The 25,782-nt window shown below is 41.5% G+C and overlaps 1 non-coding gene and 1 pseudogene across 1 annotated transcript; one reads left to right on the plus strand and one right to left on the minus strand.

Annotated features, from left to right (window-relative positions):
* Nucleotides 1-1,178: 1,178 nt before the first annotated feature.
* On the minus strand, nt 1,179-1,285 carry LOC118889365. Its single transcript, XR_005018501.1, has one exon. It is a non-coding gene; the product is annotated as a U6 spliceosomal RNA (small nuclear RNA).
* A 9,362-nt stretch (nt 1,286-10,647) lies between these two features.
* On the plus strand, nt 10,648-12,399 carry LOC118889253 (annotated as a pseudogene).
* Nucleotides 12,400-25,782: the final 13,383 nt, after the last annotated feature.

Consider the following 25,782-nt stretch of genomic DNA (forward strand, 5'->3'; position numbering starts at 1 on the left):
ATGGGAATCATGTGCCAAAGTGGGAATACGTTGCTTTGGAGCAATAATAGCTATTATATATGGGTGGTAGGCACTTTGCACTCATCTCACTTAATCCTGACAATAACCCTCTGAGGGACACAATATTATTATTATTATTTTACAGATTTTGCAGGGATTAATTAGCTTGCCCAAAGTCCCATAGTGAGTGTGTTGCAGAGCAGGGGTTTGAACTTAGACTGTCTTGGCCTTGACAAGGAAAATACATTTTTTTAAAAAATTAATTAATTAATTTATTTATTTATTTATTTTTGGCTGTGCTGGTTCTTCGTTTCTGTGTGAGGGCTTTCTCCAGTTGTGGCGAGCGGGGGCCACTCTTCATCACGGTGCGCGGGCCTCTCACTGTCGCGGCCTCTCGTTGCGGAGCACAGCTCCAGAGGCGCAGGCTCAGTAGTTGTGGCGCACGGGCCTAGTTGCTCCGCGGCATGTGGGATCTTCCCAGACCAGGGCTCAAACCCGTGTCCCCTGCATCGGCAGGCAGACTCTCAACCACTGCGCCACCAGGGAAGCCCCGAAAATACATTTTTTAAAAATGCTATCACTTCAAAAAAATATTTATTTATTTATTTATTTATTTATTTAATTTCTTTATTTTCTTTATTTTTTTGGCTGCGTCAGGTCTTTTTTTAAAATAAATTTATTTATTTATTTTTGGCTGTGTTGGGTCTTCGTTGCTGTGCGCGGGCTTTCTCTAGTTGTGGCGAGTGGGGGCTACTCTTCGTTGCAGTGCGCAGGCTTCTTATTGTGGTGACTTCTCCTGTTGCAGAGCACGGGCTCTAGGCACATGGGCTTCAGTAGCTGCAGCATGCAGGCTCAGTAGTTGTGGCTCGTGGGCTCTAGAGCACAGGCTCAGTAGTTGTGGCGCACGGGCTTAGTTGCTCCACAGCATGTGGGATCTTCCCGGACCAGGGCTCCAACCTGTGTCCCCTGCATTGGCAGGTGGATTCTTAACCACTGCGCCACCAGGGAAGTCCCTTTTTTTTTTTTAACATCTTTATTGGAGTATAATTCCTTTACAATGGCGTGTTAGTTTCTGCTTTATAAAAGTGAATCAGCTATACATATACATATATCCCCATATCCCCTCCCTCTTGTGTCTCCCTCCCTCCCTCCTTATCCCACCCCTCTAAGTGGTCACAAAAAATATGGAACGCTTCACGAATATGCATGCCATCTTTGAGCAGGGGCCATGCTAATCTTCTCTGTATTGTTCCAATTTTAGTATATGTGCTGCCGAAGCAAGCACTGCGTCAGGTCTTAGTTGTGGCATGCGGAGTCTTCGTTGAGGCACGCGGGATCTTTTGTTGCAGCACGGGCTCTTTGTTGTGGCTCACGGGCTTCTCTCTAGTTATGGCGTGCGGGCTCCAGAGTGCGTGGGCTCTGTAGTTTGCCTCACGCAGGCTCTCTCGTTGAGGCACGTGGGCTCAGTAGTTGTGGTGCGTGGGCTTAGTTGCCCCGCGGCGTGTGGGATCTTAGTTCCCCAACCAAGCATCGAACCCATGTCCCCTGCATTGGAAGGTGGATTCTTTACTACTGGACCACCAGGGAAGTCCCCCAAAATATATTTAATTGAAACACATGAACAGTAACAATGTCAGTAACTCCCGTACTGCAGCTCAGTGTGCCTGGTTTTCTTAGCTTGTGAGCTCAGGCAAATCTATACTCTGAAGTCTGCAGTTACAGCTGCAGAAAGACATGCACGTGGTGTCCTTGGCTGAAAAGACCTTCCATAGAGGAGTTAGTGACATTTTGGTTCTTCTACTTTGCCTGCCTTTGGACTGTTTATGCCCCGCCTCTGGCCTGGCTTCCTGAACCTTTACTGAGGAGTGCTGTAGAGTGGTGGAGAAAAGCATGGACTCTGGCATTGGATGGACCTGGGCTGAACTCTCATTTCTGCCATTCTCAGACTGAATCTCAACGTCCTCATCTGTAAAATGGGGCTCCTTTGAAACAAAGGGCACCTTCTTCATGTGGCTGCCTTGAGAATTGAATGAGATAATATATGTAAAGTGCCTAGCATGGTCTAGAGCAGCACTGTCCAATGGAACTTTCTACATCGATGGAAATGTTCTATATTCGCACAGTCCAATATAGTAGTAATTGGCCACATATGGTATTAAGCACTTGAAATGTGGCTAGCATGCCTAAGGAACTAAATTTCTTATTTTAATGTGAATTTAAAATATAAATATAAATTTAAATAGCCACATGTAGCTACTGGCCACCATATCGGATAGTGCAGCTGTAGATACAGAGCTAAATCATCAATGAATAAATTTTTATTATTATGCAGATATTTTGCTTAGTTCACTGATCTAACTTACTTCCTGGACTCTGGACCTATTTCTTGCGTAAATGGAGTAAGCACAGGATTTCAGGGAAAACTTCATCAAGGAGGGGATGGCTGAGCTGAGTTTTAAAAAGTAAGAAGGAGTCAGGCTGGTAGAAAGGATGGTCCAAGGAGTGGCAAGGAAGGGCATACCAGCATGTGCCAAGGTGTGGGGCATATGGGACAATATGGTGTGCTCAAGGAATTGCAAGGAGCTTGGGATGGCGCCCAAGAGGAAAGGGGACAGAGGCGAGACTGGAGAGGTGGTAAAGGCCAGATCGTGGCCTTGATGCCACATCTCGAGCAACACGGAGCCACTGAAAAGTGTTTTAACCATGAGAATGACACAATCACATTTGTGTTTAAGAAAGATCTTTATGAATGTAAGGTGGAGAGTATATTGATTTCATAGGAAAAGGGCAAGACTGGAGGCAGAGAGAATAATTACGAATCTAGGGCAGTGCTATAGGCAAGAGTTCTGTTTTGGACATATTCAGTTTTATTTGCCTATGTAACAGTAACATGGAGATATCTAGTACTCTGTTGGATATTTTGATAAAGGCTTGTAGTGCTCACCCATACCTGGTTCTCCTATTCTTATCAGCACACTGGAGGATTCCACTTGAAGATGGGATCTTGTGACTACTTCTAACCAATGGGCTGTGAGTGGTAATAATGTGAGTTGCTTCTGGGCCAAAGTATTTATTTAGCAGTATAATTCTCCAGTCTGTCTTCCCCTGTTGCATTGACCAAGCTGGCTGAGTATCCCATCATGTGTAGGTACAGGATAATGGCATTTCCATCAGCCTGAATGCTGGAGGACAGTGCTTTTTAATGTTACCGGATCTATATTTCCCATACAGCATATGTAAGAAATCAACTTTTGTTAAACCACTGAGGTTTTTGAACAATTTGTTTTTAAAACAAATTTGTAACCTATTCCATCCTGACTAATACAAAGCTGCATGTCTAAAGCTCAGGAATGATATCTGGGCTACACATGGAGATTGGGAATCACTGATATATAGGTGTAACTGAAGCCATGGAAATGTATGGGACCACCCAGGGGGGATGAGTAGAATGGAAGCGAAATGGGCTGAGGACAGGAACAAGAACTCCAGAATTTAAGGGCAAGGTAGAGGAAGATAAGCCTACAAAGAAGAATTAGAAAGATTTGTCAGAGAGATAGGAAGAAAGAAAAGAGGAGTGTGGTGTCATGGGAATGAAGTGAGGAGAGTTTCCAGACTGCCAAACATGCAAATGATTTGGCAGCAAGGAGGTGTTTAAAGGTCTGGGTGAGACCATTTTCGGAGGAGGACTGACCTGTAGAATCTAAGTTAACTTTGAACCGGTGATTGGGAAGCATGATAGTTAATTTTATGTGTCAACTTGACTGGGCTAAGGGATACCTATAAGGCTGGTAAAACCTTATTTCTGGATGTGTCTGTGAGGGTGTTTATGGGAGATATTTACATTGGACTCAGTAGACTAAGTAAAGAGATCCACCCTCACCAATGTGGGTGGGAATCATGTGATCCACTGAGGACCCAAATAGAACAAAAAGGTGGAGCAAGGGCTAATTTGCTATGTGTTCTTGAGCTGGGACATCCATATTCTCCTGCCGTCAGTCACTGGAGCTCCTGGTTCTCGGGCTTTCAGACACTGGGGCTTACACCAGTGCCTTCCCTCCCCTCCTCCCAGATTCTCAGACCTTTGGACTCTGATTGAATTACACCACCCACTCTCCTGGTTCTCTATATTCCAGATGGCAGATTATAGAACTTACCTGCATCCGTAGTCATGTGAGCTAATTCCCATAATCTCCTATCTATCTATCTATCTATCTATCTGTCTATCTATCTATCTATCTATCTATATTGGTTCTATTTTTCTGGAGAATGCTGTTTAATATAGGAAGTGAGTATGGCAAGAAAATAAATGTGGGCTATACATTTAGGAAGATTAATTTCAAGTGGAAAGAAAGGGGGGTTGAGAAAAAAAAAGAGGGAGAAAAAGAATGTCATTTCACTAGCTAGAGAAGGATGTAGGGAGGAAGAAGTTGATGATACCATAGTTATTACTCATATAGTCCTGCTGGCATTGAGTTTGGGGCAGTAGTCCAATGTGGCCCTGAGAGGTTTCCATGGTGAACACTCCTGAACCAAGAGGGAGGTTTAGTAGCTGGGAGGAATCTACACAGAGGACTGATCTTTATCAAAAAGATGATCCCTAAGAAGGAGCCCGGGATCTGTCTGCCATGAGAGTAGTACCGAGGATTTAAGGTCATGGGTTGAGAGCCAGGAAGCAGTGACAAGAATGAGCTCTCTACGCACCAAACTGAAGAGCTGCTGGGTCATACAGTTTTCAAACTGGGACAAGTCAGCCTGTGGAGGGAGGACTAGAAGGGCTGAAATCACAAAGCTTAACAAATAGGAGCAAGGGGTGAGCCTGGAACCTAACTGATGATGTATGAGTCAGAGAACAGATCAAGAAGCGGGCCAGGTAGGGACAGGAGGGGCAAGTGAGGAATGACTCATTGGAAGGAGATTTTGAAGTGGGGGCAGTGCCCTTGGCTCCTCCCTTTTTGGCTCTTAAGGTCCTGGCTCCAGGTGTTATGGCACAAGTGAAAGGCACGCAGCAGGACTGTGGAAACTGAGGACTCCGATATAGCTTTGGCATTGCCCTATCAATTAGAACATTTCCCTCAAATGTTAAAAATTTCTGAAATAATACATAATGTAAAAATTGCTTTAAATTTTGGCCAAATTAATAATAGAAATTAGGTAGATATTCTGACTAGACCACAAGCCCCATAAGGGCAGGGCTTTTGTCCATCGGGTTCATCCCTGTATCCTTACTGCTAGGAATAGTACCTGGCTACAAGTAGGTGATCAATAAATGCTGAATGAATTAGCAGCGTGGGTGAATCAGCTTCAATGAAGAAAGGGGATTTGAGGAAACAGTGTGAAGAGAAAATGGACCAAGATGCTGAGAGATAAACTAGCTTAGAAACAGCAATAGCAAAGCCTTCAGATGGATGTTGTGGAAGAAGGTAGAATTTAAGATCAAGAACAGGGAATTGTAGGAATTGTAGCATCTTCTAGAACAGCTGAAAGCCAGGAATGACAATAGCAGCCTAAAGCAGACCAGAGAGAACACAAAAAGGAGATGATTCAGCTAAAGCAAAAAGAAATACCCAATATCCATTCCCTCTCCCAGTAAACTTTGTGTATTTCAAGTACCATCACTGGATGGTCATATAGGTCTTTAACAATGATCTGGAGTTTCAGCTTTGGTGATCTTAAAGAAGAACGTTCTCAAGTAGGAAGTCTTAAACTGAGGAAGAGAGGGAACAGATTGTATTGACAAATGAGTGGCTGCACACGTGTCATACCAACACTAGCCACACTTGACAGACTTCGATGTGTCAGGCTCTTTATATACATTATTTCTAATCCCTTTGGCAGTCCTCCGGCAGTCCTCCAAGGTGAATGTTATTATCCCTGTTATACAGATGGAGAAACTGTGAGGCTCCGAAGGAATAAGTACCTTGCCTCAGGGCCTGCACTAAGAAGTGGTGGAGCTGAGATTCTCAGCCACTGTGTTGGGCTCCTGCCTTACACCCAGACAGTTCTCCCACGAAGAAGGAACAGCAATAGCTGGAATCACCTCATGGATTTCCCTTGTACAGGTTTCTAGGGGATCAGCAATTCACGAGTATGGCTATGATTGTCACAGTTGAACTTCTACTTACTTCTGAAAACACAGGGGTCTTGTGGGATAATGTCAGAGGATGGGGGAGCAAGTACCAGGTTAAATCACCATGATTTCTGGACTCATCCCCCAGAGAGGCTTTCCCTACACAGCAGAGGACACTGGTGCCACATGGCACACAGAAAAAGAAAATGGTTGAAGAAGTACTATTAATCAAGAGCCCTATGCACCCACTTTGTAGAGTTGTCATGAGCATTAAATGAGTTAATACAAGTAAAGCATTTATTGGGTTAGCCAAAAAGTTCGTTCGTTTTTTTCCATAAGATGACTCTAGTAGCCCTTAGTTGTCTTTAACTTCATTTGAAACAATTTTGGTGGTTGTATTGTGACAGCTGTCATATCGGCGTGCATGAAAAAAAAAAGCTTATCAAAATTGGTGAATTTTTGTGTAGCCATTTTAATATTGAAGATGGAAGAAAAAAAGCAGCATTTTTGGCATATTATGCTTTATTATTTCAAGAAAGGTAAAAACGCAACTGAAACGCAAAAAAAAAAAAAGATTTGTGTAGTGTATGGAGAAGGTGCTTTGATCAAACGTGTCAAAAGTGGTTTGTGAAGTTTCGCACTGGAGATTTCTCCCTGGACAATGCTCCATGGTCGGGTAGACCAGTTGAAGTTGATAGCGATCAAATCGAGACATTAACTGAGAACAGTCAACGTTATACCACGCAGGAGATGGCCGACATACTCAAAATATCCAAATCAAGCATTGAAAATCATTTACACCAGCTTGGTTATGTGAATCGCTTTGATGTTTGGGTTCCACATAAGTTAAGCAAAAAACCTTCTTGACCGTATTTCCACAGGCGATTCTTTACTTAAACGTAACAAAAACGTTCCAGTTTATAAAACAAATTGTGACAGGCAATGAAATGTGGATACTGTACAATAATGTGGAACGGAAGAGATCGTGGGGCAAGTGAAATGAACAACCACCAACCACACCAAAGGCCGGTCTTCATCCAAAGAAGGTGATGTTGTGTACACGGTGGGATTGGAAGGGAGTCCTCTATTATGAGCTCCTTCTGGAAAACCAAACGATTAATTCCAACAAGTACTGCTCCCAATTAGACCAAGTGAAAGCAGCACTCGATGAAAAGCGTCTGGAATTAGTCAACAGAAAACGCATAATCTTCCATCAGAATAACACAAGACCGCATGTTTCTTTGATGACCAGACAAAAACGGTTACAGCTTGGCTGTGAAGTTCTGATTCATCCGCCGTATTCACCAGACATTGCACCTTCGGATTTCCATTTACTTCGGTCTTTACAAAATTCTCTTAATGGAAAAAATTTCAATTCCATGGAAGACTGTAAAAGGCACCTGGAACAGTTCTTTGCTCAAAAAGATAAAAAGTTTTGGGAAGATGGAATTATGAAGTTGCCTGAAAAATGGCAGAAGGTAGTGAAACAAAATGGTGAATATGTTGTTCAATAAATTTCCTGGTGAAAAGGAAAAATGTGTCATATTTTTACTTTAAAACTGAACGAACTTTTGGGCCAACCCAATAGAACAGTGCCTGGCACACAGTAAGCCCCCGATAAGTGTTAGCGGTTGTCATTGTCATTGTCATTGTCGCCACCATCATCATCGTCATTGCCAACCAAGCACAAACTGAGCAAGGCTGTACTGAATGTACATTTTTTCACTTGGCATCTCCGGCAAGGGTCCTGATTGACAGCAGCAGAGGCTTCTTCACAAGGTAAGGAAGTGCCTTGGGCAATAGGAGGAAAACTGTGAAAACAGTGGCACTGCACCCAAGTAGAAGTGTTGGAGTGAAGCAGTGGAGAGTTCTTGCCGAGACTGAGGATATCTCTGTCGTCCTGATACTAGGAGCTTGCTGTGCAATCTTGGGCAAAATATTTACCCTCTCTGAACCTCAGTTTTTTCATCTGTATGTTGGAGATAGTTATGGTTGGCGGTTAGAATTCTCTCTGCCCCTTGAAAATCTATGATATAATTATATTGGGTGTAGATCACAGCAAGATGGATTTGATAACCAAATATGATACACTCCTTATAATGGAAACTGCCAAAATCATTTGAACTATTGATTTATAAAGATGGTTTTGTCAAAGAGCTTGAGAAGGAGAATCAAACTGAAAAAAACAAGTAATTACAATGTACTGCATGTCAAAAATGTTATATATGTGGAATAATAATACAACATATAACCTTTTGGGACTGGCTTTTTTGACTAAGCGTAATGCCCTGGAGATTCATCCAAGACGTTGTATGTATTGCTGAATAGTATTCCATGGTATGGATGTACCACAGTTTGTTTGTCTATTCATTTGGTGGAGGGTATTTGAGTTTCCAGTTTGGGATTTTACAAATAAAGCTGCTATGAACATTTGTGTACCTGTTTTTGTGTGAACTTAAATTTTCACTTATTTGGGGGTAAATATCCACGGATGCAATTGCTGGGCTGTATGGTAACTGCATGGTTAGTTGTTGTTGTTGTTGTTGTTGTTTTGAGTGGTTAGATTTGTAGAATTTAATTTTAATATTTTTGAAAAAAAATTTAAATTGAGGTAACTTTGGTTTATAACTTTATATGTTTCATGTGTAGGCCTGTTTAGTTTTATAAGAAACTGCCAATATTTTATTCCAGCATGGCTGTATCATATTACATTCATATCATCAATGGATGAGTGATCCAATTTCTCCACATCCTTGCCACCATTTGGTGTTGTCACTTTTTAAAATTTTAGCTATTCTGATAGGTGTTTAGTGACATCTCAACGTGGTTTTAATTTGTATTTCCCTGATGGTTAATGATGTCGAACATATTTTTATGTGCTTATTTGTCATCTTTATATCCTCTTCCCTGAAATGTCTCTTCATATCTTTTGCCCATTTGTATATCCTGGAGAACAGATTAGTGGCTGCCAGGGGTTAGGGATGGGGTGGGGTGGGTGGAGGAGGAAGGTGGGTATGGTTGTAAATGACCAACACAAGAGATCCTTGTGGTGGTGGAACTAGTCTGTGTCTTGACTGTAGTGATTGTCACAAGAACCTACAAATTGATAAAATTACATAGAACTGAATACTCATGTACACACACACATGTGTGTACACACAAATGAGTACAAGTAAAATTGGAGAAATCTGAATAAGATAGGTAGACTATATCAATATCAGTATTCTGGTTGTGATCTTGTACTATAGTTCTGCAAAACATTACCATCGGGGGCACTGGGCAAAATACATGGTATCTTTCTGTATTATTTATTACAACTGCATGTGAATCTACAATTATCTCAATAAAATTTACAATTAAAAATTTAATTAGAGACAGTATCTGTATTAAATGCCTTGCTCATTTGTTCCATAAGACATCACCCTCTTACTATTAATAAAAATCTGGTAGATAGATTTTTTCAGTGGATTAGGATCATTTGACCTAGCCTAAACAGAGATGAAAGGAATAAGTAGAGTGTAGGTAACCACCTGTAATAGTTTAGGAGATCTTAGGCACCATTAATGATTAATTAATCATGTAATTTGCTTAAGATCTGTCTTCTTATGTAGCTTTTTGTATGCAAAGCCCATGTCTGCATATTTTACTTATTTATTGCCTGGCTACACGCTAGTAGATGCTCAATAAATATACTAGCTGGATGAATGAATGAATGAAAGAATGAATGGATGAATGAATGTTGTCCCAGAGAAATTTGTCAAATGCAAATGCGAACTTCCAGAGGACAATGGAGCACAAGATTAGCAATTACAATGAGACCAAGTTTATTTGGCACCAACATGACTAGCTTTCATTTTTCTCAGATCATAAAACTAAAATATACTCATTGTAGACAATGTGAAAAACACAAAGAGTATAAAGTCATAAATAAATGATTTAATAATTTCACCACTAAGAATTACTTGTTAATGCTTTGGCTTTTTCCCTCCAGTCTTATATATGTATATTGCATACATGCATACACATGTACACACACCTGTACACACATATTTTCTCTTTTGTGAACTGCTGTACCTGACCTTGATCTTTCTTTCCATTGGGGTCAGAGTGTTTTGCTTTTCAATTTGTATTAGCTCTTTATATATTAAGGATAACTACCTTTTGCCACATTTGTTATTAATCATTTTCTTAGTTTATTATTTGCATTTTAATTTTGTTTATGATCATGGGCATTCAGGAGTGTAAGATTTGCATTCAGGCAATGTATGGCTGTTTTTCTTAAAGAGGCAGTGCATCAGAGAGTGTAGCTTTGAGTTGGAAATTGGACTCTGCCAATTGTTAGCTGGGTGACCCTGGGCAACTAAATTACCTTATATTTCTAAGACTCAGTTTCATTACCTGTAAAATATGAATAATGATACCTAAATTATAGTTTGTCAGGGCTAGAAATAATGTCCTCATCAATAACATGGGGAATATACAGTCTCTACTTGATAGCTTTGATGTGAGAGATTCAATGAGATAATGCATACAAAAAGTTAGCACAGCTTTCAGAACCTTCCTGCCTCCGCGTTCAGACCTTGCCGCTCCAGCCTCCGGGCCCCGTCCCATCCTTCCAGCCTGCGACCAGCAGCAGAGAAAAACTAATTACATATCATTTTCTTGCCCCGTACACACTTTGAGGCGAGCAAAAAGATTACGATAAAATTTTTTTTTAATTAATTAATTTATTTTTGGCTGTGTTGGGTCTTCGTTTCTGTGTGAGGGCTTTCTCTAGTTGCGGCGAGCAGGGGCCACTCTTCATCGCGGTGCGCGGGCCTCTCTTGTTGCGGAGCACAGGCTCCAGACGCGCAGGCTCAGTCGTTGTGGCTCACGGGCCTAGTTGCTCCGCGGCATGTGGGATCTTCCCAGACCAGGGCTCGAACCCGTGTCCCCTGCATTGGCAGGCAGATTCTCAACCGCTGCGCCACCAGGGAAGCCCTACAATAAATTTAAAAATGAGGGAAATTGTGCACATCCAGGCCAGTCAGTGTGGCAATCAGATCGGTGCCAAGTTCTGGGAGGTGACCAGTGATGAACATGTCATTGAACCCACTGGCACCTATCATGGGGATAGCGACCTGCAGCTGGACCGCATCTCTGTGTACTACAATGAAGCCACAGGTGGCAAATATATTCCTCATGCTATCTTGGTGGATCTAGAACCCGGGACCATGGACTCTGTTCGCTCAGGTCCTTTTGGTCAGATCTTCAGACCAGACAACTTTGTTTTTGGTCAGTCTGGGGCAGGCAACAACTGGGCCAAGGGCCACTATAAAGAGGGGGCTGAGCTGGTTGGCTCAGTCCTGGATGTGGTTCGGAAGGAGGCTGAGAACTGTGACTGCCTACAGGGCTTCCAGCTGACCCACTCACTGGGCAGGGGCACAGGCTCTGGAATGGGCACCTTGCTCATCAGCAAGATCCGTGAAGAGCATCCTGACCGCAGCATGAACACCTTCAGTGTGGTGCCCTCACCCAAAGTGTCCGACACCGTGGTTGAGCTCTACAATGCCACCCTCTCCGTCCATCAGCTGGTGGAGAACACTATGAGACCTACTGCATTGACAACGAGGCCCTTTACGACATCCGCTTCCGCACCCTGAAGCTGGCCACGCCAACCTACGGGGACCTGAACCACCCCGTCCTGGCCACCATGAGTGGTGTCACCACCTGCCTCTGCTTCCCTGGCCAGCTCAGTGCTGACCTCCGCAAGCTGGCAGTCAACATGGTGCTCTTCCCATGTCTCCACTTTTTCATGCCTGGCTTTGCCCCTCTAACCAGCCGTGGAAGCCAGCAGTATCGGGCCCTCACTGTGCCGGAGCTCACCCAGCAGCTCTTCGATGCCGAGAACATGATGGCTGCCTGTGACCCCCGCCATGGCCGGTACCTCACTGTGGCTGCTGTCTTCCGTGGGCGGATGTCCATGAAGGAGGTGGATGAGCAGATGCTCAACGTGCAGAACAAGAACAGCAGCTACTTCGTGGAATGGATCCCCACCAATGTCAAGATGGCCGTCTGTGACATCCCACCCTGTGGCCTCAAGATGGTGGTCACCTTCGCTGGAAACAGCACAGCCATCCAGGAGCCGTTCAAGTGCATCTCAGAGGGGTTCATTGCCATGTTCCGCCGGAAGGCCTTCCTCCACTGGTACACAGGTGAGGGCATGGACGAGATGGAGTTCACCGAGGCTGAGAGCAACATGAATGACCTCGTCTCCGAGTACCAGCAGTACCAGGATGCCACCGCAGAAGAGGAGGAGGATTTCGGTGAGGAGGCCGAAGAGGAGGCCTAAGGCCGAGTCCCTCTCACCTCAGGCTTCTCAGTCCCCTCCGCCTTCTTCCTCAACCGCCCCTTTCCTCTCCCTCAGAATTTGCGTTTTCTGCCTCTGTCTTGTTTTTTCTTTTTCTGGGGGGGTGGTTCTAGAACAGTGCCTGGCACATAATAGGCGCTCAATAAATATCTGTTGTTTGTTGAATGTCTCCTCTCTCTTTCCACTCTAGGGAACCTAGAGTTCTGCCATTCTGGGTAACCCTGTATTTCCTTCTGGTGCCCACTCCTCTCATCTGTCCAGTTAACATTTCCCTCTCTGTTTTCGAGATAACCTTTCAAGAAGCTGGGTCTCATCAAATCCCATTCAGAACCATGTGCTGATAACCCGGATAGATGACCACCATCCTAGGCCCATGTGGTAGCCCAGGGGAAAGGAAACCAAGCAGCAGGTAGAAGTCCCTACCGGGAAGGGGTGGGGTTTTGGAGAGGGGTATCCAGGCTACTGAAGTCCTAGTTTCCAGATACCTCCCTGCTCCTCTCTCAGCTTCTGGGGAGGTGTTAACAGTATTATCTCCATTTTCAGTCTCCCTCCAAGGACTGTCCTGAGCTATTTCCTTTGCAAGGTTCTGGCCACCACCCTGTCAAGGGGGATCCTTCCCTCTTCCACTTTACCTCCTTCATAATGTTGGATTCCTTCCTTTCCCCTGGTCAGAAAAGGGGGTCAAGAGGAGCAAGAGAGAGACTAGCCTTGGTCTCTAAGCCTCCAGAAAGCCCCTCCCCAGCCTTATCTTTTCTTACAGAAAAAAATGAATATCAGCCCTTCTGTACCTATATGGAAAGCTATGTGCTGCCACCTAAATGTCATTCCCCAGAGAGGGGACAGGGCACCCTCCATCTTTTGGCAACATCTCATCTCTTACTTTTGCTATTGCCTTCCCCCTACCCTTGGTTTTGTCCTATTCTACACTTCAGATTTCTATTGTGTTGAACTTGCTGCTTTTTTTCATATTGAAAAGATGACATTGCCCCAAGAGCCAAAAATAAATGGAAATTGGAAAAAAAAAAGTTAGCACAGTACCTGGCACATGATGTGTTCAATGTTAGCTATTATTCCTCTACTGAATTTACCCATAGGAATTCTTTTTCATTCTGCTGGAGAATACCCATCTATATTTTTTATCATATATATATTTTTTAAACTGTTAACTATTTTTTCCTTTGTCTCTTTAATCCATTTGGAATTTGTTTTGGAGTGATGTTGTAGCTCTCCCACCTGGATCACTGCACAATTTATGGCTATCTTTTGTTGGTTGAAATATCCCCTAGCTTTTTTGTCATTTCTGAGAATCTGAGATGTTTTGTAAACTTTGCTTCTATGTTTCTGAGAGCTGATGCATCAGAATCTGGTGTGGGTATAGATTTGTGACAAGGTCTTCATGATGGAAGTTTTTTGCAACGTTACCTCAGTAAAAATAATTGTAAATGGTACAACACATTTTCTACTCAGAAGAACTGTTTGGTAATCGTTTGGGGTTTGGCTAAGCTAGAACCCTGCTCCCCAAAATGGACCTGCAATATCAGCATAGTGTGGGAGCTGGTTAGAAATGCAGAATCTCAGGCCCTGCTCCAGACCTGCTGAATCAGAATCTGCATTTTAGCAAGAGCACATAAAAGTCTCAGGAATACTAAGCTAGACCACACTTTAATATCTATAAAGACGCACATATACACACACACTTTTTTGCAAAGTAATGCGTATCATTGTATAATATTTGGAAATCCTAGTTAAGTGTAAAATAAAAATTACATAGAATCCAACCACCTAGCGTTAGCTCCTGTGAATATTGTATTTTTCTTGAGAATTTTATTCATTATTTTTTAGATTGGCATTTCAGTGTACATAAGGCTGTGCATCCAGATAATTACCTGGCATTTCCACATGTACCAAATATTCTTTGAAATAATGGTTTTTAGTGGCTGCCTGATGATCCATCCTATGGATAAGGCTTCATTTTCTCAGCCATAACTCCACTGTTAAACAGTCAAGTTGTTTCTATCTCTTTGGTATTGTGCTGTGAACATTCTTGTGCATGCATTTTGAATAAATATCTGCTTAACTCCTAAATATAGAGTCGTACAGGATTAAAGAGTAGGAATGATCGTAGGAATATTGATATATATAGACTAATGGGTGCAACAATTTACCCTTCACGGCAGTGAACAAACATGCCTGCTGTGGTATCTCTTCTGGCCAGCATTTCTTTTTTTTAAGTTCTTGATTTTGAAATGATTATAGATTCATAAGAAGTTGGAAAAGTAGTACTAGAGTCCCTTGAGCCCTTCACCCAGCCTCCCAATGGTGACATCTTATATAACCATAGTACAGTATCAAAGCCAAGAAATTGACATCCATTGGTACAGTACTGTTAATTAGACCACAGATCTTATTCAGATTCTCACCAGTTTTTATGTGCACTTGTGTGTGCGTGTGTGTGTGTGTAGCTCTAGGCCGTTTGATTCGTATATAGAGTTGTGTAATCACCATCGTTGTCAGGATATGGAAGTGTTCTCTCACTGCAAAGGAACTCCCTTGTACGGCCCCTTTAAAGTCACGCTCATCTCCTGCTTCAGTCCCTGTCCCCTGGCAACCATTAATCTCTTCTTCATCTTTATGGTTTTGTCATTTCAAGGGTGTTATATAAATGCAAGCATACAGTATGTAACCTTTTGAAATTGGCTTTTTTTCACTCAGAATGATGCACTTGAGATCCATTCAAGTTAATGCATGTATCAATATTTCATTGCTTTTTATTGCTGAGTAGTATTCCATTATGGGTATGTAACAGAGTTTGTACCAGGGATATTTTGGTTGCTTCCACTTTTCAACTACTATGAATAAAGCTTCATGAACATTCATGTATAGGTTTTTGAGTGGACATAAGTTTTCATTTCTCTGAGATAAATGCCCAAGAGTGCAATTGTTGGGTTGAATGGTAAATGGATATACAGTTTTATAAGACACTGCCATACTCCCTTCTAGAGTGGCTATTCCATTTTACATTCTCACCAGCAATGTATGAGTGATCCAGTTTCTCCACATTCTTACCACTTTTGGTGTTGTCACTGTTTTTGATTTTAGCCATTCTGATAGGTAGGTAGTAATACCTTAATGTACATTTCTCTACTGACCAACCTTGCATACTTTTCCATGTGTTTATTTGTCACCCACAGCTTCTCTTTGGTGAATTGTCTGTTCATTCCTTTTGTATAATTTCTCATTGGATTCTTTTCTTTTTACTGTTGAATGTTAATAGTATTTATATACTCTGTTTAAGGTCCGTAGTCTAGTTCACAGTGTTTTACTGATGTCAGTTTCCTGATTTTAATATTGTAGTAGAGTTATAGAAAATGTCGCCATTGGTGGAGACTGGGTTAATAGTTCTGAGGCTCTGATACTCAAGTGGTTAACTTTTTCAGATATGGCGTTTGCAGGTATTTTCCCTGGTTTGTAATTTTGGGTTTTATCCTCCTAACAGAGTCTTTGCTCTTTAAAAACAGAGCAAAATTTTTACACAGTTTACTGAGAAGAATAGACAAGAAGCTGCAAGTGGAGTGTGGAGAGATGCTCAACTGATAGCTCTTTTGTAGTGTATGTAAGCAGACGTGCAAATATTCCTCGTCACCTTAGTGGTATTGCTCTGATCTGGCCTCATCTGCCTCGGTTGCAGAGCCCACTCTGCTTTGAGATTCCTCTCTTGGGCAGGAAGTATATAAAGTCTCCCTACCTCAGACGGCCTTCAGCTTCTCGTCCAGTTCCATTCTTTCTGCTCGATGTTTTTCGATCTCTTGTTGTATAAGACTTCTGCTTGGCTTAATGCCTCCAGAAGCCTGGGTTCCCAGCCTCTCCCTGATGGCTGGCACTGACCCAATGCCAGTCTCCTTCCTTTGCTTACTCTTCTGGTCTTGGCTTCTAACACACCTGATCTGCAGTGTCTGCTAAGCTGAACTAGAATCACCAAAACCGTTGTAACATATAGCTGCACAGACTAGTAAAATGGTGAATTTAACACTAGACATCTTAGGCTGGGAAAAAGTGAAAGATTAAGTTCCAATCTATATGACAGTTAAAGTTGAGGATGGCATCTCTGCCTTATCCATCCATGATCAAGGATAAAAACACAGAGGGTATGTGAACAAGGCACTGCATCTTATAGCGTCCCTGCCATTCTCTACTTGAAAGAAGAGAAAATGTGTGAGAAAGGCAAGCAAATCAGTGGGGGACAATGATCATATTTATTCTCAGTTCAGTTGTCTTGAACCATATCCAGAGCCAGGATCAGCTTTTGTTGATGAACATGATAAATCCTACAAATGAACAGTCATTAATTAGAGGAAAATGCATTCCTCTTGCCTGTCTTCCAATTCCAGACTTAAAGCCATTCTGTGAATGGAAGAAATATTTCAAGAATGCCAGCAGATCTCTTCCCAACTCTGCCTTCAGTGACATGATGTTGGTAACTTGAATCACCCATGGTGGGAATATTTACACCATGAAATCAGCAAACACTATATATCAGGGCTTTATTTTCTCTTTGGGAGTCAGTTGATCAACATATAGCAGTTCACTACTGGGTGCCTACCAGTGGGTATTGTGTGCACTCTGGGAGATGAGACACAATCTTGCTCTTGCGGACCTCAACATCTAGGAGTCACAATCCCCTTCTGGAGCCCAAACCTCTTCTGTCAGCTCTTCTCTTCAGTGGTCTCACCCTGGCCCACCTTTTCCTTCCTTTCCCTCTTCTCAGCCTTTCCTCTTTGCTTTTGGGAGCTCCCTTTTCATTGTGAAGGAGCTTCCTTATAATCTCAGACTTTCTTTAACCACCTCTAGCATCTCCCTGCCTTGATTGAAGGTTGGATTTCTGAGGGTAACCCCCCCTTTTTTTTGCAAGCCTCTCAAGTGGAGCCCAGGCTCCCATGCCCCAGCCTATGGATCTCAAGGAGCAGCTTCCATTCTGTCGGCTTTCAGTGGCTGTTTCCAGACCATCATTACACCACTTTCATTCAACGGTCCCTCTTCGAGTTCTATCCAGTTAGACTACCTCCCTTTCATTAACCCAGAGAGGGAACACAGTAGGAGGAGCAGAAGATTTTGACGTGGGAGGTACTGGTGGGACCAGGTACTGGTGGGAGGTTCTGCTAGGATGTCCAGGTAGAAGATGTTCAGCCAGATATTGGCAGTGCAGCTACCAAGGGTCTTTGTAAGCCAGCAACTTTGTGGGATTTTCCTGGGATCAGTATGGGGGATTCATTTCCTCTTCCTACTTTTCTACCCATAGCACTGGATAAGGAAAAGACAATGGTCTGCCAGAGATAAGGCAAGATTTTGTTTTATTCTACAGATCATCAAGTTAAAATGAATTTATATTCAGTGATGTTTCAGTAATATATATTTTATTTTCACTTTTCAAAAATTGAGGATCCATTGGTATACGGCATACAGTGGTGGTTCACAAATCATATTGCCTTTCAGAATCATCTGGGGTATGTATAAAACAGTTCACATCCTTGGCAACAGAATATACTTAGCATTCCCAAGTGTTCACTTAACTGGAAATAATATTTTCTGGCTATTCTGATTAATTAAAGTACACTTCAGTGCATAGATCCAGGACAGCAGAATTAAAGATTGCACTTTGACAACCACAATCTTCCTGTTTCACCACAAATAACACAGGTAAGAAGAGAGGGAATCACAGTCTCCACTGGGACCTGTCCCCCTTTCAACACGTGCAAGCTCATCCTGAGAATGCCTACCCCAGTTTGATACAGGCACTTTAGCATCTCCCCTCTTGTTTTCCCTGGAGCACACTGGATGACATTATAACACCAAGAACTTTTTGACAGATTTCTTAGGGAAAAAATCCTCACCTAATAGCGTTATTTTCCCCATCCTACCAATTTCTGTCTAAATGCTTTCAAATTCTGAAAGAGCAAGGCAAGAACATGATACAGTTATCAGTCTAAGTACTTTCAATGCAATCTTCTGTCACCAAAGTGGTTTTTGTTGTTCTTTTATCAGCAATCCAGATTTTATAAAGTGTGTGCTATATTAATAATAGACCATGTTGATGAGTTCCCTTGCTATCAGTCCATTTACTGAGCAATCATCATTACAAACCACTTAATCTCCATTGTGACAGCTTGTGATAACGCCAGAAGAACTTCCATGATTAATTTACAATCAGTTTGCAATCCATATACATCAAACAGATAGTGCATGTAGTAACATTTGCCACAGTTAATGAAAGAAGTGAAGGCAGCAAAACAGCTTCATTATGATGTGGAAATGCACCATTCTAGGGAGAAATAAGGATTTGAAGTAGATTCATGTATCTAGCTCATAAGGAATTCTCCCTGTATCTTTTGGGTTGTACATGCCATTCAGCCTTACACATCATTACCTCATGAATATTTAGCATCCTAAAAGATATTGACCCCGTTTTATAAGTGTAGAAATCCAGGCACAGAAAAAAGTTTGTCAGCATCCTATAAATAAGTAGCATATAACTTTACATTCTTGATGCTAAGCTAGCTTCTGAGTGGTATTGATGTGATAGAAATGTAAACCCAGACGACAGTTGTAAAGGCTTGGAGGAAACCTGGAGACATTTTATTTTTCATTTCTTTTGCAAAAATCTATTAGGATGAGATGCAGTATAAAATAGTGGTTGAGAGCATGGCCTTGAACATGACACCATCTGGGTTCAGATTTTGGTTCCAACATTTCTTAGTTGTGTGATATTTGACAAGTAACTTGATTTCTATGTGCTTTAGTTTCCTCATCTGTAACAATAGGGAAGATGGTGATAATGGTGAAGACTGCATCATTGGATTGCTAAGAAAATTAAACAGTATTTGAGGTGCTTAGAACAGTGTCTGGCACATGTTAAGTGCTGTATAAGTATCAGCTTATATATATAAAGATTTTGCAGATCCCCTAACTCATTTAAGTGTCTTCTGATTGACTTTTGTAGCATGTCTAAACCGACTGTTTTGCTTTATTTGTCTTGTTCTATCCAGAAGAGATAGTCATTCTCATTGCTATGTAGTCCTCCTTCATGTACTTCTTCAAGTTCCCTCCTAGACTTTCTTGCTTCAAGTTTAAATAATTACAGATCTTTTCATTTTTCATTGTAGCACGTATTTTCCTATACCTTAATCATCTCTTTCTTGGGCCTCTAACTCATTCTCAGAAACTATTTTTCCCATTGAGTGAGTATGACTCTGGATGGCTTTTATAATGGAATAATGGCCTTTCAAAACTTATGAAAGGCCCATGAGAGATTGTGTAAGGCAGTGCTCCTCAAAATGTGGTGTGCGTCAGAATCTCCTGTGTCTCTCAATACAGATAAGGATTTTTTGGATCGACTCTGAAAATTCTGATTCAGGAGGTCTGTTGGGGGGCTCCGAAAGCAGTATTTTTCAAAAGCTTACAGGTGATTCTGAAGTATTGGGTTGGCCAAAAAGTGCGTTTGGGTTTTTCCATAAGATGTCACAAAAAACCCGAACGCACTTTTTGGCCAACCCAATAGAAGGGTTGAGAGCCACTGCACTAGGGTATATGCTTCCCTATAGACAGAACCATCCAGAACTACTGGGTTCAAATAGTCAAAAGAGACTCCTCCATGGGAAGCTGGAGCTTAATTAGTCAGCCATTACAGTCCTGTGTTCTCAAAGGCTCTGTGATTATTATCATCATTATTAACAGTATTTAAAATGGAATAATAAATGATTAACATTTATATAGTACTTAGTATGTATCATGCAATGTTCAAAGTACATTATGTTGACATACATAAATCAAGGCATTTAGTCTCCATAACCCTATGGAGGTAGGGGCTCCCTATCTTATCTTATTCAGCAGAACTACCTACCATCCTTGTTTTCAGGTACAGAAACAGAGATTCAGAGAAGATACTAGCTAACCTTATTGACCACTGACCCTCTGCCAGGTGCTGAGCTCAGTGATTCCTGAACAGGCACTTAATTCTCACAACAATTAATGAGGTGACACCACCATGATAGGAGCCCAGGCTTTCACTGATCTAAAAGTCTGTGGGCTTTGCTTATCAAAATAGGTTATTGGCTTTTCTTTCAATAATATGGAGAGTAATTATGGGAGTATAACTGTCACTGACTTGTAGACTCTTTCATGGTGAGATAAAGGAATTGGGAAAGATGACATTGTTTGAAGCCCTGTCTTGATGAAAGTGGGAGAAGTTTCATTCAATATATTCTGGAGACAGGTCCCCCTAAGTGCGAATCCAGTAACTTAAGGCAGAAACCTCTATCATGCCTCGTTCAAAGGGGTGCTTACAGAAATGTGCTTGAAACCCTGGACTTTTTTTTTTTATTAAAAAAAATTTTTTAAGATCTTTATTAGAGTATAATTGCTTTACAATGGTGTGTTAGTTTCTGCTGTATAACAAAGTGAATCAGCTATACCTATACATATATCCCCATAGCCTCTCCCTCTTGCATCTCCCTCCCACCCTCCCTATCCCACCCCTCTAGGTGGTCACAAAGCACCAAGCTGATCTCCCTGTGCTATGCAGCTGCTTCCCACTAGCTATCGATTTTACATTTGGTAGTATATATAAGTCCATGCCACTCTCTCACTTTGTCCCAGCTTACCCTTCCCCCCTCTATGTCCTCAAGTCCATTCTCTACGTCTGTGGAAACCCTGGCTTTTTAAGAGAATGAAACTGTAGAGGACGCTCCCTGGCTGAGAATTTTCACTTACTAAGTCCTGAAAATATCGTGAAACAAACCTCAGAACACATGACAAAAAGTGTTGTGATGCATCTAGTTATAAGAGGCAATACTGTTGGGTGACAAAATATTGAAATTTAGGGAAATATTTTTGATGGATTAAGGAGACAGAAAACCCTTGAACTTGGAACTGCACTGGGAAATCTATTCACTTATGCACTATTTGGGAGGCTTAGTCAGGATGAGAAGGATTTTGAATTTTTCCTCTAGGAATTGTGTGGTCTAGAGACAAGATAGGAAAGCTCTTGCTGTAGTTCTTGGAGTGCCTCGAAGACTAACGATACTGTTCTCTTGGGCAGAGTTTTGGATTGTGGGTAGCTGCATTTTGGGACTGTACATGATTCTACAGACTCAAAGTGGAAAAAATTTTCTTTGGGATACAGGCATTTGTTGTCCTCCAATAAAAATAATATCATAAAAAAGCATAGACAACATTAATAAGAAGTAATAATAGATAAATAGATATGTGGAATAGTATACAATAAATAAATAATCTGCCAATGCATAGAAGGAAGGAAGGGAGGGAGGGAGGGAGAGAGAGAGGGAGAGAGAGAGAGAGGGAGAGAGGGAGGGAGGGAGGGAGGGAGGGAGGAAAGAGAAAGAAAGAAAGAAAGAAAGAAAGAAAGAAAGAAAGAAAGAAAGAAAGAAAGAAAGAAAGAAAGAAAGAAAGAAAGAAAGAAAGAAAGAAAGAAAGAAAGAAAGAAAGAAAGGAGAAAAAAGAAAGAAAGAGAAGGAAGGAAGGAAGGAAGGAAAAGAAGCCCAACAGGGGAAAAAGAACAAATAAAGTGGCAAAGGTCACATCCATCTGTGGTGATGAACATGGGCTCCTTTGCAGGAAAGAGTGGTATTTTGGGGAGAGGGCAGACTCCTTCCTACCCAAAGTGTGATCTGCAGACTAGCCATATTGGCCTTACCTGGGAGCTTGTTACAATGCAGAATATCAGGCCCCATCCTAGACCTACTGAATCAGGCACCTGCATTTTAACAAGCTCGGCAGATGATTTGTTTTCACATTAAACTTTGAGAAGTACTGGGGTAGAAGACTTATTTAAGGTCTCTCTTATGTTTGTGTTTCCTCTAGGAGAAAATCCCGTTTTGTGGGGGGAAATGAACCTCTTGAGTGGTGATTGTGGAGACCAATCTTGGAAAAATCATGGAAGCCTATGCTGTCTCCTTTTCTGGTCCTGACAGTGAAAGAAAAACCAAGCAATGGCTAGGCCTTTCTATTTACATTACTCTACATTTTGTAAATAGGATATACAAAGATCCTCATTACCCTCATTCTCCACAAACATCTATTGGCAAGGCTTTGTGGACGTGGCAGTTACTTGGTTGTGACAGCTTTGTTCATAGCTGAAAAGTACTGAGAAGAATTGCTAAATTGGCTTCAGACTTGGGGTAGGTGAGGAACTGCTGGGGGGGGTTAAGTGAAGTTGGTAAAGAATCATTCTGACAGGATAGGTGTTAAGACTAAACAATTGTGTGATGGCGTGGGACCCTGGAGCATTGCTGTAATTGAAAACCTGAATCTCCCTTTTGTAACCCAAGTTGACAGTGATGGCTTCATAGTTGAAAGTATTCTAAAGTTGTTTTCAGAATATATAGGGATTTTGTCTTATAGTAAAAGGCACCAACATGAAACCTTTTGTTTTTATTCAGTAGACTGTTGATAAACGGGATGTGTGTGGCTTTCTCGTCACGGGAATGAATGAAAATACCAGCTACACGGTTTGGGTTCTGACTGTGGTTAAATGTATATTTTAGTAAAAAAGTGGTACTGGCAGTAAAAAATTCAAGGAATTTGGAATTCCCCCTAGCACTGGGAATGGAGCTGTGCTTCCAAATATGACACTATTTTGAAGGGCTTCCCAGAACCAAAGAATACCATGAAACATGACTTATATGTATAAGTCAATTGTTATATTGAGTCAGTTCCTAGATGGTATCTACAGATAATAGCTGGACTTAGGATCCTCAATAAAATTATAAAGTTTGTAGATAGTCTTGCTAAGTCTGTGACCTCCAGCTACTCAGCCAAGGCTGCAGTTTCTTAAGAATACTTTGGAGGATGAGATCAGGATTTGAATCCAGATCCAACTTACTTGAGACCTCACAATCATGTTTTCTATAAGAGAGTCATGAGCAATGAATGAATGACCTTATTTGGTTACACCTCCTGAAAAGAACTGAAGAATTATCTACTTACATCTAGGAAAACCTATCAGTCAACCAATGAGCCAATCTACCAATTATCCAGCCAATTTACCTGAATACCAATCAACCAACCAACCAACCAACCAAATCAGTTGAATCCCACAAGACAAATTCTTAAGCTCTTAAGATCCCTGCTCTTGAGGAGGAGATAGACATTTGAAGAAATCATCATAATATTATATGATAAATGGTAAAATAGAGGAAACCGTGTTTTCTGCCTGAAAATAGTGGTGAGGTAGAAGGGGACAGGTTCAGGTAAAACACAGAAAGGAGATGACATTTCAACTTTGCTTTGAAGAATGAATCTGAATGGTGAGATAAACCTTTTAAGACCTAGGTGACTGCATGAGCAAGATCATGGAGGCATCAAAGCCCATGGTTTAGAGAACAGTGAGGATTGTGGATAACATGGGTGTGAGAAAGTCATGTCCTGTAAGTGTCAAATTCCATGTGCCTAAATAGGTTAATCTGAGCTCACACTACAGCTGTTCTATGGCTGGATTTCTCTAGAATAACCTAATCAGGCTTGAAAAATTTGTCATTTCCCACATGGAAGGATTTAGACACCTACTAAGCCAAGTGTCTTCATCTGAATATTGAGGGGTTTGAGTAGCTAGATCAACTCGAAGCGCTCTTCCAGCCCTGCCATTTTCATACAAGTTTATATATGAAAGGTGGACAATTGCATAGAAACACTTAAACCTTAAAGGAAGGAAGGTATATTTCAAGCTGAAATGTATCACTAGACGTTTGAATCTGTTCTTGATTTCTGTCTCTGTGTCACAGCCCTAAGATATTAGTTTGAACTCTTTGGTAGTTCTTAACTTTTATAAAAATGCTAAGGAGTGTGTATTGCCAACTTTTTTCTCTATGTTTTGTTTACTTTTTCTGGTTTAAAGAATGGGTTGTAATGAAAATATATTCAAGTGTCCCTGGTGTGTATGGCATTGTGCTGATTTGCAGGAGACCTCTTAGCTGCATGATGATTAGAAATAAGAAAGAACTCAAGGCCATAGAATAGAGAGCTGTTATAAAATGTCAGTGAAGATGATTCATCATAGCAGATGACCAGGCTTATCTTCAGGCATATTGACCAAGAGGAAATTTACCTGTGATACCTTCTAACTTCCCCTTTCTATACTGTTGTCATGTTCATTTTCACTTCCCTTGGATAGTACCATGTAATCATCTGGAGAGAAGAGATATTTTTGGTAAGGAATTCATTGGAATCACTTGAATATCATTACATGGATAACTACTTATTATACCTACTTACATGTTGAGCCTTGGAGAGGCTGACCTGCTTACAAGATAGTCAGATGTCTTGAAAAAGATTCCCTCCTTAACCAGACTTTGATCAGATTCCTCTGAGCTCTCTTCTCCATTAGGCCTTGACCTTGGCCTGCCTAGCCCAGTTTTAGCAAAGAATCTTGCTAAGCCAATTTATTGAGAACACCCTCATTTTTGATATCTAATCAAGCTCTTTTCTCCCATCCCTTATGTATGATCAGGCTCCTCATCCTCCACCCTCTATATCTAAGTCTTTGGCCTGCCTTTAGCAAGAATTCTATTAAGTCAGTTTAGTAAGAATCTCCCTACCCTTGATATCTAGTTAAGTTACTTAGTAATTTATCCACTGACCTCTTCACTCTTCTCATTGGCTATAAATTCCCAACTGTCTTTGTTGTATTGGGAACTGAGTCCAGTTTCTCTTCCTTATTGTAATAGTCTCTCCCCTATTGCAATAATCTTGAATAAAGTCTTCATTACTATTTTAACAAGTGCCAGAATAATTTCTCTTTGACAGTCTGCATGAGTCTTTCCAGTAGGCAGAATTCTAAGATTAGCCTCCATGACCTTCACCTCCCACCCCCTGGGTGTTACTACCATGGTTATATTGTCACATGGCAAAAGGAATTTTGCAGGTGTAATTAAGGAAGGTTACGAACCAGTTGACCTTAAGATAAGGAAATTGTGGAGGCTGGCCTAACCTGATCATGTGAGTCCTTTAAAAGCAGAGAGTTTTTTCCACCTGGTAGCAGAAGAGGAAGTTGTACAGATTCAAAGAATGAGAAAGGATTCAATGTTCTACTGCTGATGTGAATATGGAGGAGCTGTGTAGGAAGGATCTGAGAGTGGCCTCTATGAGCTGAGAGTGGTCCATGGCCAATAGCCAGTAAGAAAATGGGACTTCAGTCCTATAGCTGCAAGGAACTGAATTCTGCCAACAACTTGAATGAACTTGGAGGTAGATTCTTCTGCCAGAACCTCCAGATAAGCGCCCAGCCCAGCTCACCTTGGTTTTCCAATTGTCGATACCTTGATTTTGACCTTGGGAGACCCTAAGCAGAGAACCCAGA

Source organism: Balaenoptera musculus, chromosome X, assembly GCF_009873245.2.
Source record: "Balaenoptera musculus isolate JJ_BM4_2016_0621 chromosome X, mBalMus1.pri.v3, whole genome shotgun sequence".
In the NCBI taxonomy this organism is placed as follows: domain Eukaryota; kingdom Metazoa; phylum Chordata; class Mammalia; order Artiodactyla; family Balaenopteridae; genus Balaenoptera; species Balaenoptera musculus.